We start from the raw sequence: 19,930 nt of genomic DNA, 5'->3' as shown, positions 1-19,930 counted from the left end.
CACACATGACATACTGTTACCAACATTTTTTATATTTCGTGATCAAAAGTTTGGAGGGTTCCGTGCCCCCTAACAGTTTTTCTCAGGAAAATACGAAACCCGTATGCCCTCAATTTAAACCTACAATATCTGTGCAATATTTGATTCATTTCGGTTCACTTCTTCTTACCTTTCGGGCGTCAACTTTCAAAACTTTGATGTGGGTTCTTTTGCCCCCTAAAATTGTTTTTCTGCAGAAAATTAAAAATTATTTCTTTATTTTTTTGCGTATTTGTCCATACAAAAAGTTTCATTGGAATTCTTCGTGGTCTTTACACACATATGACATACTGTTACCAGCATTTTTTATATTTCGTGATCAAAGGTTTGGAGGGGTCCCTGCCTCCTAACCGTTTATCTCAGGAAAATACGAAACCCGTATGCCCTCAATTTAAAAATACAATATCTGTGCAATATTTGATTCAATTTGGTTCACTTCTTGCCGTCTTTCGGGCGTCAACTTTTGAAATTTTGTGTGGGTTTCTTGACGCCTAAAACCATTTTCCCGCAGACCATAAAATACCCGTATTCCTTTATTTTTGCGTATTGTCCATATAAAAAGTTGTGTTGCAATTCTTCATGTCCTTTACACACAACTGACATACTAGCACTTTTCATATTTCGTGATCAAAGGATTGGAGGGGTCGGCGCCCCACGCTTCCGTTTTCCCCAGGAAAATACAAAACTCGTATTCCCTCATTTTATTTCTACAATATCTGTGCACAATTGAGGGGCTTAGTGGAAAAGGGGCGTATCCCACATTTTAATGTTTTCGAGAAACAGAAGGTTTTGCGTTGCAACTGACAAAAGTTTTACTATGGAGGAAAGGTACATAATTATAACCACATATATTAGAGGAAGGTCTGATATGTTTCAGAAAAAATCATCATGTATCTTTAAGAAAAAATAAACATAATAGGCCTTATGCAGAGTCGTTCTGATTAGTGCTTTACTAAAGAGTTGGACTAACATATGTTTCCTGCAAAAGTAAGACCTCTAGTATGACGTTAATCATACGTCAAAACGACTCTGCATAAGGCGGAAGATATGCACATGAGCATGGTTTCCAAACCAATACGAGCTTTCTATTTTAACGGATCAAAATGAAAGTTCCAATACGCGAATATGTATGTAACTTACAGAATAACACAACAGAGTAGACCATGTTCGTCTCTGCAAATAACGTTTACGTACTCTACTCAGTGAGAAAGAAATCCACACAAGTTCGTGTAGCCACGCAAATAACATGTTTTAGAGAACAAAAATATTTCCTTTGTACGGCATCACCCTAATATTCTAGAACTGTACACACTATAAACACAACACTGCAGACGGGTATCATACACATTATACTGCACAATAAACCATTATCCAGGGCACAGTACTCAAGTCTCTAAAGAGACACTTCACACTAACACTCGAGATCGCTACTGTCAATATCCTCTACCCCGTACATAGTTCCTGTCGCCATTATTGCATTTTAGAGATCTGTAATATTCGTGGTGAATTGGTGGAATGTAGTTTAACATGCTCATTAGATTATCATACTTAGGACTCTGAATAGGTCTTCCTTGAGGAAAAGCATATCTTGCAGAGAGCGCGGTAGTCCTCTTCTTTGCTGCAAACGTAGAGTACTCAAAGGCTCACACGTGGAGTATGTATATTTCACCTGGACTAGTTGGCTGCCTTTCATAAATTTCATGCCAGTCGTTGCTCTCATATTGAAGACTTTTCCATCTTCTGTTTTCTTGCTAAATATCAGAACATACCGCAACGCTGACACAACCTTCATGACTCCGGTTGTCATTTCGATGACTTACAATGGCTTCTTGTTAAGCTCTGTCTTTATCAGAGTGACTTGTGCGGGGGTGTACACAGATTGTTTTCCTCTTCGTTCTCCCTATGATACCGAAATCAGCATCGCAGCGAAGGAATATATGACCAAGAACCAAAACTAGGTTCTATTGTCTGGAGGTCGGTGACATCTAACAAATACAGAGTCCCATAATGACCGAATATTAATTTTGCCCAACGCTCGAATCACTGTACACTAGTACGTCTGTTGCGAATATCTCTCTCTGGTAGGTGCATCATCACTCGAAGAATAAAGCTTGCAATTTCATCACTGTTACGAGAATCAACAGATTTTGACCAGACACACATAACAGCAGAAACAGCATGACAGAAATGGAACCCGAAACAATATATCCACAACTGCCGCAAATAGAAAACAGTTCGCGTGCTTATCATCGGTGTAGGAAGTGTTTGATTCAGATCCATAGCAGCAACTATGGTGCTGCTGTTAATATATTTGCATTCCTATTTTGCATTTCTCAAGGATTAGTAGGCTGCTTCGACTTTATGAATATGTATATGATATTCAGGTGGTCTAGGTACTATGTGTAGCATCGAATCACAAGTTTTACAAGTGTCGGTGCTTGTCATTTTAAATGTGATGTTAAATTCATTATTCAACACATATCGATATGTATGTAATTTCACTGGACCGACTTCCCTTTGTTCACATTGTTCTACATATAAATCGTACATTTGTTGTAAAGAATGCACCGAAACTACAGCATGTACATATGAGCGTTCAGGGTTTTCAGCTCTGCTGTAGTGAGAACAGTATCTTGGAAACGACCTAAAGTGATTTCTGACAATATCTAGTTTTTCTTCCGAAACAGCATGGCGGGGGTGTTGATGTTTACCTGGATGGTCCTCTTTGGGAGAAAGCAACGGTTTCGGAGGTATATCTTTGGTATGTGTTCTATAATCACCACGGGCGGTACGCAATCTACGTTCAGTGATACCATAGGTATTGCAGAATGCTTGCTTGACATACATTAACTTTCATTCCAGATGACAGATGAAGAACATAATGAAAAGTATTGGCGCACCCGAAGACATTCACATTCTTCCTGTCTTTAATGTACACACGTTCACATTCTGACCTCCTCATTAGCCCAAATAGATAGACATTTTGCGTGTTCAAATCTTGCATGTTGTAAAACGAACTTAAAATATTATCGTTGGTTTCAGAATCGATATCCTAAAAATAGCCTATCTACACCACACAGTTTTACAATACCTCACATCAGTTTGTATTTTATCCGGTACTTCCTTACCTATGGGACCAATGTAAATGTATTCTGTGTTGCTATTAAGCTTAAATTCATTATCCTTCCATTTGTCTTCGTTTCGTTGTCTGTTTCGTGGTTTAAAAGGCGATTTTCCTAGACTGGAATTACTTTCAACGTCCTGCTTAGCGGCCATTATTACTTTCAACAGCAATGTGTATCAGCGGTCACGCTTGACCGATTTCTAGAAACCAATGACAGATACTGTTATATCACCATAAACTCACATATTATAGATAGAAGCGGGATACGTCATTTTTCCACTCACGAGTTGCGGCTGAAAGGGGATACGTGATTTTTCCACTAACATTTTTGATACAAAATTTTCTTAATTTTCGTCCTACGCTTATGGGATCCGTACTATACGGAGTTGAATACTAACATTTCTGCTCAATATACCGGATAGTTCCCTGTATCAAAATTTGTAGATATCTCGATTTTCCAAATTTTGTGGGATACGCCCCTTTTCCACTAAGCCCCTCAATTGTATTCACTTCGGCTCACTTCTTCTTGCCTTTCGGACATCAACTTTCAAAACTTTAAGTGGGCTCTTTTGCCCCCTACAACTGTTTCTCCGCAGAAAATAAAGAAAGAAACGTATTCCTTCATTTTTTGCGTATTGTCCATACAGAAAGTTTCTTTGGAATTCTTGGTGGGCTTCACACACACCTGACAATCTATTAATAGCATTCTTGATATTTCGTGATCAAAGGTTCAGAAGACTCCGGGCCCCAACTAACCGTTTTTTTTAGGTAAATACGAAACTCGTATTCCCTAGTTTTATGTCTACTATATTTGTGCAAAATTTCTTTCACTTCCGTTTACTTTTTCTTATTTTTTGGCGTCAAATTTCAAAATTTTGGCATGGGGTCTTTTGCCCCATAAAACCGTTTTTCTGCAAATAGAAAAAAATAACATATTCCTTTGTTTTCAGCGCATTGTCCATACAAAAGTACGGTGCAGTTCTTCATGTCCTATACACACATCTGACATACTGTTAGTAGCACTTTTGATTTTTTGTTATCAAACGTTTGGAGGGGTCGGCGCCCCACCCGACTGTTTTCTCTAGGAAAATACGAAAACCGTATCCTCATTTTACGTCTGCAATATCTGTGCAAATTTCATTCACTTCGGCTCATTTCTTCTTTTCTTTCGGGTGTCAACTTCAAAATTTTGGGAGGGAGATTTTGACCCCTAAAACAGTTTTCCGCAGAAAATAAGAGACCAGTATTCATTTATTTTTTGGTTATTTTCCATACACAATGTTTCGTTGCAATTTTTCATGTTCTTTACACACATCTGACATACTGTTACTAGCGCTTTTGGTATTTCGTGATCAAAGGTTTGGAGGGGACGGCGCCCCACCTAACCTTTTTCTTCAGGAAAATACGAAACTCATATCCTCATTTTACGTCTGTAATACCTGTGCAGAATTTCATTCACTTCGGCTAATATCTTTTAACCTTTCGGGCGTCAACTTTCAAAATTTTGGATACTGTTTTTGTCCCCTAAAACCGTTTTTTCGCAGAACATTAGAAACTCATATTCCTTTATTTTTTGCGTATTGTCCATACAAAAAGTTATGTTGCAATTCTTCGTGTCCTTTACATACACCTCAAACACTGTTACTAGTACTTTTGATATTTCGTGATCAAAATGTTTGAAGGAGTCCGTGCCTCACCCAAGCCATTTTCCCAGGAAAATACGAAACCCGTATTCCCTCGTTTTAAGCCTTCAATATCTGTGCAATATTTCACTCACTTCGGTTCACTTGTTCTGACCTTTCCAGCTTCAAATTTAAAATTTTGGGGTGGGTTCTTTTGCCCCATAAAACAGTCTTTCCACAGAAAATAAAAAACCCGTATTCCTTTATTTTTAGCGTATTGTCCATACAAAAAGATATGTTGCAATTCTTCATGTCCTTTAGACACATCTCAGATACTATTAATAGTATTTTTGATTTTTCGTTATCAAACGTTTGGGGGGGTCGGCGCCCCACCCAACTGTTTTCTCTAGGAAATTACGAAACCCTTATCCTCATTTTACGTCTGCAGCACTTATGCAAATTTCATTCACTTCGGCTCATTTCTTCTAGTCTTTCGGGTGTCAACTTTCAAAATTTTGGGTGGGAGCTTTTGACCCCTAAAACAGTTTTTCCGCAGGAAATAAGAAACTCGTATTGATTTATTTTATGATTATTTTCCATACAAAATGTTTCGTTGCAATTCATCATTTACTTTACACACACCGCACATACTGTTACTAGTACTTTTGATATCTCGTGATCAAAACTTTGGAGGGGTCCGTGCCCTTACCAACAGTTTTTTTTTTCAGGAAAATACGAAACCCGTATTCACTCATTTTACGCCTACAATATGTGTTCACAAGTTCATTCATTTCGATTCACTTGACTTTGCTTTTCGTTCGTCAACTTTCAAAATTTTGGGTGGGTGCTTTTCCCCGTGAAACCATTTTTACGCAGAAAATAAAAAAAACAGTATTCGTATGTTTTTTGCATATTATCCATACACTAAGTTTCGTTGCAATTCTTCATGTTCTTTACGCACATCTCACATACTGTTACTAGCACTTTTGGTATTTTGTGATCAAATGTTTGGAGGGGTCCGTGTCCTACCCAGGCGTTTTTTAAAGGAAAATAAGAAACCCGTATTCCCTCATTTTTTGTTTATAATATCTGTACAGAATTTCATTCAGTTCGGTTCACTTCTTCTTACCTTTTCGTCAAATTTCAAAATTTTTCGTGGGGGCTTTTGCCCCCTAAAACTGTTTTCCGCAGAACATTAAAAACTCGTATTCCTTTATTTTTGCGAGTTGTCCATAGAAAAAGTTTCGTTACAATTCTTCATGTCCTTTACACACATCTGACATACTGTTACTAGCATTCTTATATCTCGTGATCAAGGGTTTGGAGGGCTCCGTGCCCCACCCTACCGTTTTTTCTTTCAGGAAAATATGAAGACTGTATTCCGACATTTTACGTCTGCAATATCTGTACACAATTTTATTCACTTCGGTTCAGTTATTCTTGCCTTTCGCGTGTCAGTTTTCAAAATTTTGGGTGAGGCTTTTATATTAAACCTTTACTTTATGTAACTTTTTCTTTTTTAAAATTCTTTTTTTGGGGGAGAAGGAGAGAAATGTTTTTTCTGATATGTGCCTTTTGCCATTCATCTTTTTTGAGGTGCTTAAGTAAGATTATTTTGTAACTTTTTATGTCATCCAACTCCGTCACGATAATAAAATTGTCATTCTTAACAATTTGTTTTATTTCCTTATTTTTCAGTTTGCCACACTGATATATTTTTAACAGAATTGAGGTTTGGTCCAACGCCTTTCGAATTCGGAACCAACCCAACCGCCGAGCTTTTTGGGTTGCCTGCTATTGCAGGAAAACGAGAATTGCAGGTGGTAATGCACTTTTGGAGTTGTGTATACATTAACGATTACATAAATAACATCATTGTGGGCTATAGTGATTTGCTAGATGTTGTCTTACCACTGCACCACTATACTCGTGTTGTTCAATCATCCCTGTATAACGGCCTTGATACAAGTTAAAAGCTTAGCTCAGTTTGATTAAACCGCACACAACGCCAATAATACAAAGCATAGTGGTATTAAATCGCGCTATCACTTGCACATTTTGTAATTGGGTTCAAAAATCGAATAATAGAATCCATCACAATTTACATGATACACATTAAGGATACTCGAGCTCTGTCACCTCGTTTTTAATAAATCCGGTATAAACCAACTTAATTCTAATCAGAATAAAACTTATGACTAAAAGACTTAAAAACTATTAGTCATGAGACTTTCAAATTGGGTGGCCCTTTCAATAAGCGGCCCTGTTTGATAAGTGGGTAACATCTCATCACAGCAGCGCACAGCACCATTGACACACGGTAAGTCAAAGCCAAATAATCTGTGAGAGTGATATACGAAATTTAGGATATAAATTTAAAAACTTGACGTTAATTATAATTCTAAGTGAAATAAGTTAAATGTCAAAACAAACAAAAGTAGTGCTCTTTCAAACTTAAAATTTAATCGAATATCATTGGATTAATAGAATTTCTTAAAATGTTTGTGGATAGTTCCTAAAAAAAACGCCTCTCATTCAGCGTTAAAACTAAAGCAAATCACCTTTTATCAGGTTACGAGAGTGAACCCAGCTGCAATGAGGAACTCGTGATACTTGCGCGTCACTTCAACATTGAAGAACACATCAACAAACATTAAAACGAGGAAATATATAAATAATTAAGGATAGGGGAATGAAACTACAATGAAACGAATAATAGCAATAATGTTGCCCGACTAATCATCACGATTTGGTTACGCCTTAACCTCTGTTGAGCAATTAGTTATTAACGGCCTTTGGTTCGATCCCCGATGAATCACTTCTTTTATCCTATATCTGAATTATCGCTCCGCACGAGCTCAAGATTATAATCGGATTGGTTACGTGTAAGTAGGTTAAAATTAAATACCTTCAATAGAAATCTAGTTTACCACATATCATCATTATCTACAATAGGGGTCCCGAGTTCGAGACCCGGAATATTCTTGTCAAAATCAATATAATTGTCAAAATGATCCCAGTTTCCGGTACTTGTTGGCATTTACACAATTGCCAAATCTGAGATCGAAATCCGACGGACGTACTTACTGTATGCATGACCCGCTCTAAACTATGGTAAACACCGTTTTGTTTTCCTTAGGGAAGCACTTACTAAATTCATAGCTATCAAATTAACACAAAGTTGGTACCGTGTACTATAGCTGAAGCCTCAACTTTGACTACTGGCATTGCTAAACACACTTTTTCTACCGAATATTAATCTGCTACCACATACACATCTTTCTATTGTGGTTCGCATTAAATTCAGTGATAATAATAATTGGTAACTTGTGACATATCAAGTGACACGCGAGCAGTTTTTAATCAAAACTACCAAAGACGCTCCCGGGATATGAATTTGGACTCATAACACACTAGATCTAATCGCCGATGCGCAGTATACCTGCACGCAATAAATGCTAAAACCAGTAAGTTGAAGTTACTCCAGCATACTGAAATTGGAAGTTTTCCTGGCTGACAAGTGTGTAAAAATGGTAATAATAATAATTATAATCACGTCATTTCATTAGGCGGTCAGCGCTTTAGCGCTGTAGCTCTTTTCTTCTCATACTACACAATTCACTTGTAGCTCACACAATATACAAAAGAGAAAGTACTCACCCCTTTTTCCTGAGGACACGGGAAATTTCCGGTAATCATCCTACCTTGTTGATTTTCGCTTTTTGAATGGGTCCTCCAATCAGAATGGATCTTTTTACCTCAACCTGAAAGAACGAACCACAAAGCTAAGGACTTATTTAAATTCAATCGTTCTTATACCTACTAACTGGCCAAGTAAAGTAATAATATAATATGAACCACCCTCTAAGAATAAAGTGGTAGAAAATTATGGTAGAGAATGAGTAGTAGGAAATAGTACTAATGTTGCCATCACACGAAACTTTCGGGTACAACTCATTTCAAAATAAATATGCAAACACACTCGGAACTAGAACCTCGACACTGCAAAGACACTCGAGTCCCCGGGTTCAATCCATAATACTATTTTGTGTGTGAAAATTTTTCGTTCCAGAACTTTCATCCACTGCCCAGGTGAGAGAGGTGAATGAACCTGCGCGCTTTGCATTGTAGATAACTGAGTATTCATTTTCCCTTTTTTTTTTACTTTTTGTTAAAAGTTATTAATTTTTATCATTTAATTATCAGTTTACTTCTAAAAGAAATTTGCCACTTTTCCTTTGTTATTCTTAGTAAGCTACCTAGGCCTACAAAAGTATACAAATATTATGAACCAATCATAATGTGCACAAGATAAGACTGCCTCCACCGCAACACTGCCTCCTCCCCTGAGGGCTCTAATTTGTCAATAATTAACTTTACAGTGTTTCACCAAAGCTCAATAAATTCCTATAATATTAATTCAAGAAATTAATAGCAATTGCCATAGCATATCATCAAGGATCTAGTGAGAGAAAATCGGCATACAATTTTGAAAGATACGCACGTTAAGTGAGAATTACTCAAATGCTTGTTATGCCCTCTTGTGGGATATGTCTTATCTTGAACACTATACGTACACAAGTTGTAATTAATATGAAGATACCGTGGAACTACCCCCTAACTTTGTTCCTATCCTGGTCAAAGAAAATCTAATGTGGATAATTCCAAACCAAAGATAAAAATAGTAAAGTCCAGAATAATTGAAAAGAAAGGGAGAGAAATGCTCCAAGGTACCTTATCTCAAATAAAGCTACAGAAACTACCATCTACATGAAATAATTGGCTTAACTGCAAAGATGTAAAGAAATTTAATTAAATCTTGTTGAATCTAAGATCTGCTTGATAATCCTATGGCTCACTAAGTTACTTGAAAGCATTTCATCAACATGTTCACTTTTATTTTTATTATTTTTTTTAAAAAAGCGTAGATAATGTTAACATCTCAAGGTATAAAATACCGTATTCAACACAATTTCTGCACTCATGCATAGCAGTCCAAAAGACGGACCACACCCATTCTCTATTTTAGAAAGAAATACAAATATACTTATCAGACAATGTTATGATGTCCCTGGTCTGAAGTGCTTGGCGAACTGGTAGAGCAAAGGGCATCTTTAACAGTATATGAGATATTCTCTCTCAGTTGCGTTGCTAAACCTCCTTTACTCCCCTCACCCCCGAACATACGTAAGCTGAGCTGATAATTTACAAACCACATATCATTACACCAAACTGTATAATTAGCTAACTTCCGCCAAGCGGACTCAACCCAAACTTCCTTTTTACACTGTATTCCTCAAGCTGACCAATTCTGAAAACAAAATATAGGCAAATGTATGTTAATACGACAACTAATTCCCGACATTTTAATAACATACAAGGCATTGCCTATCTTGTAAATTACCTTGGATTTATTCACCATAAGACTCATCACCCACTAATCATTCTAGTATATGGAAATTATATTTGACAGTCCACTTTCCTCCATCATTATTGTTCCACTCAGGAAGAAGCAGACCAGATTAGGTAAATAAATAATCTTGTGAACAAAACTTGTCCTACCGTGGTATTATTTTTATTTCCACACACAGTCACAGCTCAAACACAAAAGCCATCCTAATAATAATGTGTGGTCAGCGCACATACACATATTTCCAGGTTTCCGGTTTCATTCGTTCATGGTACAAAATTGATTCTTAATCTCATTCTGATATTAATATGAACACACACGTTATTTAAACAGGTATCTATACCTAGTCTTTGACAATGTGTGGACAGCACACTCCGGACATCTGGATAAAGATATTTTTCCCGTTCGATTCTCACTTCCAGATAGCTTCATTACTAGTAACCTTCGCAGATTCCATTACATACCTTTCCTAAACTGATGTGTGGTCAGCCCCATTAAAAAATCCCGAATTAAGTTAACATATTCTTATCATGCTCCCATGTCCTAATCCTCGACACACGACATTAGTAACACCTAAGCTATGCATTACGGATGAACAATTACACCTATCCTCCTGAGAAAGATACGTTTGATCATCTCATATAAACAAGTACTCCGCACAAAGCAAAGTTATTATGTCAAGCATTAATGGTAATGTAGTCTAATAGTCTCTTTGATTTCAGGTTTCCATTCATTCCTATCCCGGTGTGATGCCTAGAGTAAGCATTCCCCCCGCCCCCAGTCCTAGTATCTGGTGATGAAAAAGGGTCCAGATCACAACCTGTCAGCCCCTTCCACGGCTGATTCAGAGGGACGATATGGAAATGGATTTTTTGCGATCCATAAACTTTTATTAGTGGACAACAGTTATCTAAAATCCCAACTTCCATCCGGATACAGAACATATCTGTGACACAAAAACTTATGAACTTCTGCAGTGACAAAGAAAATTTCTTCCATCTACAGACAGACTCCCATTTACAAACATCAGTTCATTTCTTACAGGTGAAAAACTCATCCCGTACCAGAACAAACTCAAAATTTGGACAAGTGATAATTCTCATAAGCAAAAGGAATAAAATTCTTTGCAATCGGCGTTGTGACAAATCATAAGAAGATTGTAATAATAAACAAACAGCAAACGTCAAGAGACCATGAAACTCTACTCGGAATAACTCAATATCAATGTAATAACCACGATAATAATGTAACACAACCATTGAAATTTGTTGCATGATATATAGTTCAAATTCCTATTATTTGGTGAAGTAAAAACACAAGACTTGTTTCAGACAATTGAAGAAGCTATACTATTTGTGAGTATGGTAATCATATCTCCACATTCTCATTCCACTAAGTTAGAGACCGTAATTTTTGTAACCCCTGTATATTTATCTTTTGTCAAAAAAGGAGAAAGAACAAGGAAGTATTTTATTGAATTATCCCATAAATGCATTCAACCGTTGCTCAACAGCAGGATATATATATATATATATATATATATATATATATATATATATATATATATATATATATATATATTCATCCTCACGGCATTGTCAAGGCTCTATATTTGTATTTTACATTTATTATTGCAACCGGGTGTTACTGACTTCCGTATACGGTAGCCCGATCATCACCCTTGTTCTTCGCGCGCACAGTCATTCGAAGAACTGAAAACGTACTCTGTACACAAACAGTTTATGGTTGTGAACTCGGAAAGCCTGGTACTTCTGCTTGTCAAGGTCAAAAAGTGGGAGAAAAAGGATGTGTAGAATGTAAAGAGGGTGCAACAGTGACTGATGCTTGTAAGGGAACATATTCATTTGTAGTTCGTGCACATTCCGCCTGTAGCGCTACTGTGGCACGACGTATATTGTAACTGTATAACTCTTGTACACCGCTAGTAGGTCTATTCGCGTTAGTGACGACCGAAACTATGTTGTCAGCTCTGACTGCGATAAGGCACTGCCGTGCTGCTTTTCCTTCTCTTTTTTCCCCCTTTTCCATTTGTGAGACACCAAACATGTTGTTTTTGCTTGTTGCACGCGCTGAACGGGTTTCGGCGAGCGAAGTATTTAAGAAGTTGACTACATATTCTTGTTTGCGATAGTTTTAAATTGGTTAACTGTTGAAAAATATACGAAAATAAAGCTGTACTTGTTAAGGTATATTAGTCGAGGACGTAGCTACTGACAGTGTTGATTACAGATTTTCTCGAGGAAGAATTTAATTACAGTAGAGGTGAAAAGGAGACGTCTATTTAGACAGCCCCCCCCCTTATCAGACTCAATCGGAAATGGTCTCAATCGTTTGCACACAAATGTGCAGGCGAAATTTTCGTTTGTACACAATTAAGGGCGCCGTCAGAACGAAAACAAAGTGGGGGCTGTCTAAATGGTAGCCCCCCAACAACATGCCCTATTCAAGCACAAATTGTCGCAATCATTTGTACATCGTTTCTACAGAAATGTGAAGGCGAAATTTTCGTTTGTACACAATTAGGGGCACCGTCAGAACGAAAACAAAGTGGGGGCTGTCTAAATGGTAGCCCCCCACCAACAAGTCCTATTCAAGCACAAATTGTCGCAATCATTTGTACATCGTTTCTACAGAAATGTGAAGGCGAAATTTTCGTTTGTACACAATCAGGGGCGCCGTCAGAACGAAACCAAAGTGGGGGCTGTCCAAATGGTAGCCCCTCCCACCATGTCCAGTTGAATCACAAATTGTCGCAATCGAGTGTACTTCGTTTGTACAGAAATGTGCAGGCGAAATTTTCGTTTGTACACAATTAGGGGCGCCGCCAGAACAGAAAAAATGGGGGCTGTCTAAGTGGTAGCCCCCGACCATGTCCTATTCAATCACAAATTGTCGCAATAGTTTGTACTTCGTTTGTACAGAAATGTGCAGGCGAAATGTATGTTCGCACGCAATTAGGGGCGCCGCCAGAACGAAAAAAATTGGGGGCTGTCTAAGTGGTAGCCCCCGACCATGTCCTATTCAATCACAAATTGTCGCAATAGTTTGTACTTCGTTTGTACAGAAATGTGCACGCGAAATTTTCGTTTGTACATAATTAAGGGCGCCGCCAGAACAGAAAAAAAATGGGGGCTGTCTAAGTGGTAGCCCCCCACCAAAACCAATTCAATCACAAGTTGTCGCATTCGTTTGTGCATCGTTTGTACAGAAATGTGCAGGCGAAATGTTTGTTTGAACAAACTTAGGGGCGCCGCCAGAACGAAAACAAAGTGGGGAGCTGTCTGAGTGGTAGCTCCCCACACGATGTCCAATTGAATCACAAAGTATCGCAATCGTTTGTACATTGTTTGTACAGAAATGTGCAGGCCACATTTTCGTTTGTACACTATTAGGGGCGCCGCCAGGGCGAAAACAAAGTGGGGGGCTTTCTAAGTGATAGCCCAATCACCATGTTCAATTCAATCACAAATTGTCGCAATCGTTTGTACATCATTTGTACAGAAATATGCAGGCAAAATTTTCGTTTGTATACAATTAGGGGCGACTCAGAACGAAAACAAAGGGGGGGCTGTCTAAGTGGTAGCCCCCCACCATGTCCAATTCAATCACAAATTGTCACAATCGTTTCTATATCGTTTGTGCAGAAATGTGCAGGCTAAATTATTGTTTGTACATAATTAAGGGCGCCGCCAGAACGAAAACAAAGTGGGGGCTGTTTAAGTGATAGCCCCCCACCATGTCCAATTCAGTCACAAATTGTCGCAATCGTTTCTACATCGTTTGTACAGAAATGTGCATGCAAAATTTTCGTTTGTACATAATTAGGGGCGCCGCCAGGGCGAAAACAAAGTGGGGGGCTTTCTAAGTGATAGCCCAATCACCATGTTCAATTCAATTACAAATTGTCGCAATCGTTTGTACATCGTTTGTACAGAAATATGCAGGCAAAATTTTCGTTTGTACACAATTAGGGGCGACCTCAGAACTAAAACAAAGGGGGGGGTCTGTCTAAATGGTAGCCCTCCCACCATGTGCAATTGAATCACAAATTGTCGCAGTCGTTTGAATATAGTTATAAAGAAATGTGCAGGCGAGATTTTCGTTTGTACACAATTAGGGGCGCCGCCAGAACGAAAACAAAGTGGGGGCTGTCTAAATGTTAGCCTTTCCACCGTGTTCAATTCAACCACAAACTGTCGCACTTGTTTGTACGCCTTTGTACATAAATGTGCAGCTGAAATTTTCGTTTGCACATAAATGTGGTCCCGCCAAAACGATAACAAACTATGGGCTCTCTAATTGATAGGCCTCCCACCATGTCGAATTCAACCACAAACTGTCGCACTTGTTTGTTACGGTTTTGTACAGAAATTTGCAGGCGAAATTTTCGTTTGTACACAATTGCGGGCGCGCCAAAACGATAACAAAGTATAGGCTACCTAATTGGTAGCACCCCCTACGTCCCATTCAAAAGAAAATCATCTCAATTGTTTGCACATTGTTTGAGCAGTAATGCGCAGGCGAAATTTTTTTCTAAGCTATCAGATGCGTGGACAGAACGAAAAAAAAGGGGAGTTGTCTAAGTACTAGCCCCACCAGTTGTGTTCGATTGAACCACAAATTGTCGCGATCGTTTATACATCGTTTGTGCAGAAATGTGCAGGTAAAATTTTCGTTTGTATTAAATAATATACGGATGTGAGTATTTTTAATATCTGCGATCAACATTAACCGGTTTGGATAACGGTTGATGAGTTTGAAAATGGTTCCTATTGCACTAGTTGAAAAAAAATTCTTTTTCTCTGGCACACGGAAGACAATGCCTGATTCTAATAGAACTTTTCACGTAGAATTCGAATCTGCAATCAGTTTTTCTCCATCACCCTCAGTTTTCCCGTGACAGAGGTGTTTTCGGAAAATTTCCCCTCAAATTTCTGTTCTTTTTCTTTTTTTCTTTTTTTAAAACCATTTTCATACTTGTAGCTTGGGTACCTTAGGTATATAAACGCTCAAATTATATTGTATGTTAGCCTGATTTATACTTAGTAAGCCCTCTAAGTTTCATAAGAATAGCATTATTCTATCTAGAGAAATAAACATATTTATATAAAAAATATGCTATGTGTACTGTTCATTTTACAATATTCATTAGTGCAGATAAAATCACATATAACTTCCACGAAAATTACAATATAAGCACGGTTTATATCTTATTGGATTTGAAATAAAACATATTTTCAATGATGTATACACCGTGTCACCATTTTATATCTACTTAATAAATAATACAAAAGAAGTGAGTGGTATCTTCTTAATAAATGGACACTTACTTACCTCAACTAATATGTTTTAGTTGTCGACTTTCTTCTGTGTTTGGTTTCTGGAACATCTCTTAAGTGTCCAACAGTAATCAGCTAGCATTTTTGAACTACACTGTCACTGGTACCTCTTCTCCATGAAGGAAATGTCCTGATGAAAATGTTCCCCATACTCATCACTAACAGCACCAAGCTTTTCAGGAAAGAAATGCAGGTGGGAGTCTAGAAAGTGAACTTTAAGGGACATGTTGCAACCCATTTCATTGAATGATTGCCGGAAATCACTCACAATTTCACGGTAATTTGGGGCTTTCTTGTTTCCTAAAAAAATCTCTGTTAAACATTTAAATGGACACCAAGCTGCTTTCTCAACCAGAGTTAAGAGATCCTCAAATTTTTGGTCACGAATCAAACATCTTATTTGGGGGTCTACAAAAATCCCTAGCGTCACTAACCCGAGGAATTTTTTCCTTGAGGTAACAAGATCCTGCATTACTTTTGTCCATTGTCCTAACAAAGTATTGAAGAGCCCCAACTTTATGTGAAGAGGAGGTAGAATTAGCTAATCAGGGCTCACCAGTGAGGAATAAACAGCATTCTTCTGTCCAGGAGTTAATACATGCGTTGGCCATTCCTTCTTGATGTAATGTTCCGCTTTGTTCCTGCTGTCCCATTCGCAGAGGAAACAACAATATTTCGTATAACCAAGCTGCAAACCCATTAAGAAAGAAATGACTTGTAAATCACAGCAAAAACGGTCCACTCGTATTTCTCATACTGAATTTTTTCTAACACTATTTCGATGTTTTCATAGGTTTCCTTCATATTAGTTGCATAAGCCAAAGGCTCTGAAGGAAATTTGTTGCTATTGTGCAAAAGGACAGCCTTAAAACTAGTTTTCAAAGAGTCAATAAGCAATCTCCACTCTGTACTTATATGTGCATGTCCAAGTCTATCCATCACAGCACAGACATTATTACAATACACTAAATCATTTTCTTGAGAATAGTAGTTTTGAAACTCTGTATGAAGGTTTCGAAAAATACACACTTTAGTGTCACGATGGAGCAGATTCCAGCCTTAAGTTTAGAATCAAGAAGTTCTGTCTGTGTATTGGAGAGTTTTAAATCCCGTATGAGGTCATTTAGTTCACCCGGAGTTATCAGATGGGAATCCAATGTAGATGTGCTTCCTACATAAGTAGGATCATCATCTTCATTTGGAACTTCAATAGTTGCCTCAAGTACGTAATCCTCATTTACCGTAAGATGAGGAGGAGGTACCGGTACAGGTAATTCTGCACTGTGTGGAACTGGCCTAATTGCTGATGCAAATTAGGGTACTGTACTGTGTGGTTAGATTTACTGCTTATTTCTTTTATCTGTGTCATACAAAAGTAGCAGTCTGAAGAATGATCTTTTGGTTCCCTCCAGATCATCGGTATTGCGAAGTACATGTTTCGTCCACCATTTGCCCACCCAGTCAGACGTTTCACGCAAGTACAACAAATGTAGTGAGGAACCCAGTTCTTATCCTGGTCTCCTACACAGCAACCAAAATATAACTGATAACACTTCCTCACAAGTGGAGTAAAACATCGACGTTGTGATTTAAATATCAGCTCCCAACATACATAACAGAAATTGTCCGGTTTATTTACACACTTCCTCGACATCTTGTATCCTGTAAAGTATCACACACATAGATACATACATACATACACATACACACACACACACACACACACACACACACACACACACACACACACACACACACACACACACACACACACACAGGAATCAACACTCCATCAAATTCCCACAAAATCCCTCTAGACATTCCCTCATACAAAAATGGTGACATGGTGTACACATCATTGAAAACGTTTTATTGGAAGTCCAATGAGGTATAAACCGTGGTATATTGTAATTTTCGTGGAAATTATATGTGTTGAAGACCGACCCGACCCCACCCGTGACCCAAATTGACTGACCCGACCCGACAACCCGACCCGAGCTGACCCGATTGGCCCGACCCCAAGTGACCCGAGTGAACCAACCCGAGGTGACTTAACCCGACAACCGACCCGAGTGACTTGAACTTACAATCTAACCAGTTTGAGAGAGCTAGAACTTTACAAAACTGCCACCAGAAAAAAAAATGCTGACCAATTCTTATGCATAAACCATTGTTTCGGCTTTTTTTACTTGTAGTATAAGTATCCTCCTCCTCCTCCTCAGTGTTCTCCCATTAATAAACAGGCCAGTTTCCGTGAATTAGGTAAGAAGCTTCCATTTTTGCGATTTCCCGCTAATATCTGCCTCGCAACCCAACATAAAGTACCACCCTCCTTATTACAATCTATCAATTCCAACCTTCTTACACACTCTCGCTCTCCTGATATCACCCCCTTTACTACATCCCTCAGAATGCAATCTCTTAGCAAGATCAAAACTTGTGATCCGTCCATTTTTCGCTTCCTTATATCGTCTAATATTGCTCTCGTCTCTTGCATTTTTTCAGCATTTCCTTATTCGTTTTCCTCTCTACCCTGCTAACCTTCTTTATTTTACTCCACATCCAAATTTCCAAGGTTAAAATTTAGGCAATCAAGTTCAAAAGTCAAAATAAAATTTGACTGAGTTCTGAAGACAAGTTCTGAAGGCTAAAAGAATAAAAGTTCTGAAGACAACATTATTTTCTAGTAAGGAATGTATATAGAACTTCTTTTAATATTTTTTGCTGTGTAACAAACAACAATTTCATCACGTTAACATTCCGATTTTTCTATTTAAAAACAGCGTTGCTGTCTGATAGAATCATAAGGAACTAATTGCACTGAAATATCATTCTGTAGGGAATTACCTTTTATTTTTTCTTGATTAATTTATCTAGAAGATATTTGCAACGTTATATAAAATTAGCAAGTATTTTATTGCGGAGAAAGTCAAATCACTACTCCAGCAATAATAATAATAATAATCTGAAGGTGACCAAGAAAGTTCTGTCTCTTTGTGGAGGTCTGTGTTCAATTGGCCCTCACACCGTGAGTTGAATGCGAATGGATATAAGGTGAAGGTCAGTTGTTGGACGAGACGAGACGAGACAGAATTTTCATGAAAGGGTACGAGATGAGACAGAGCTCTTTCAATAGAAACATATGCACTTTTCCAGACGAGACTACCTTCACGACACATTTTCGAAACGAGAATGCCCCAAACCAGGTCTCGTGAGAAACACTAGTGAGTATATCCAACATACTACTTGGTTGTGGCTGTTCAGATGCACCGTGAACGTGCGTAAGGACTGAGTGAACATGGGGCCTTCACAGAGCGTCATAAGGGCTTGTTTGCTTTACGAGTTCAAATTGCTGCTCCGCGGAGCGGAAGATATGACAGGCCTTTGGTGAGGGGGTCGTGACTACGCGGAGAGTGCAGTGGTATGACGGTTTAAGGACGGTGACGAAACACTCGAAGACGCACCACGTGCCGGAAGACAAACAGATGTTCAAAATAAAGATCTTCGGGCAGCAATTGAGGCGAAGACAGACATGTGAGGAACTGGTACTACCTTTCAGTGTAAGTGGAGAAACCATTCTGCACCACCACCATCAACTTGGGAAGCACTGCAAGTTGGGTTGATAGGTCCTACATGATTTGACTTGGAGCCAGAAAGCAACGCGAGCAGACACCTGTGTTTCTTTGGTGTCTCGTCTGAGGAAGGAGCAATTTCTGAACAGGGTGTTGACATGTGATGGGAAGTGGGTCCTGTACGAAGCTCCACGGCGCCGTCATTGTTGGTTAGCATCCCATGAACCGGTTCAAAAACAGCCCAAGCCAGCACCACGCCAGAATAAGGTTCTCCTGTGCATTTTGTGGACTGCTCGAGGTATCGTCCATCGGGAACTGCTACCAGCTGGTCAGATCATCAATGCAACTGTGTACTGTCACTGTGTACTGTCTGGATCCAGCAGTTCTGAATCGCAAAGGGGTCCTCTTGTTACAAGGCAACGCTAAGCCCCACGTGGCTAAAATGACCCAGTACATCATTCTACGCCTTGGATGGAAAACACTATTGGATCCGCCATACTCCACGGACATTGTACCGTCCGATTACCACCTGTTCCATTCCTTGGACAATCACCTTAGAGAACGCCAATTCAAACAGCTAGTAGAGGTTCAATATGCACTTGATATCTTCTTCACTTCACGTCCCACCAAGTTCGACTGCGATTGAATCCATGGCCTTCCAGAACGTTTTCAGAAGGTCGTCGAGGCTGATGGAGACGATTTTTGATATTCCAGGTACGTCTTAGGTTACATACCAATGTTCGAAGGTGTTGGTGAAAAGGCGGCGGAACTTTCTTGGGCACTCTTAAAGTTATAATAATAAT

This window comes from Thermobia domestica, chromosome 5, assembly GCF_964235325.1.
Source record: "Thermobia domestica chromosome 5, izTheDome1.hap1.1, whole genome shotgun sequence".
In the NCBI taxonomy this organism is placed as follows: Eukaryota; Metazoa; Arthropoda; class Insecta; order Zygentoma; family Lepismatidae; genus Thermobia; species Thermobia domestica.
This window is presented reverse-complemented; position numbering follows the sequence as displayed.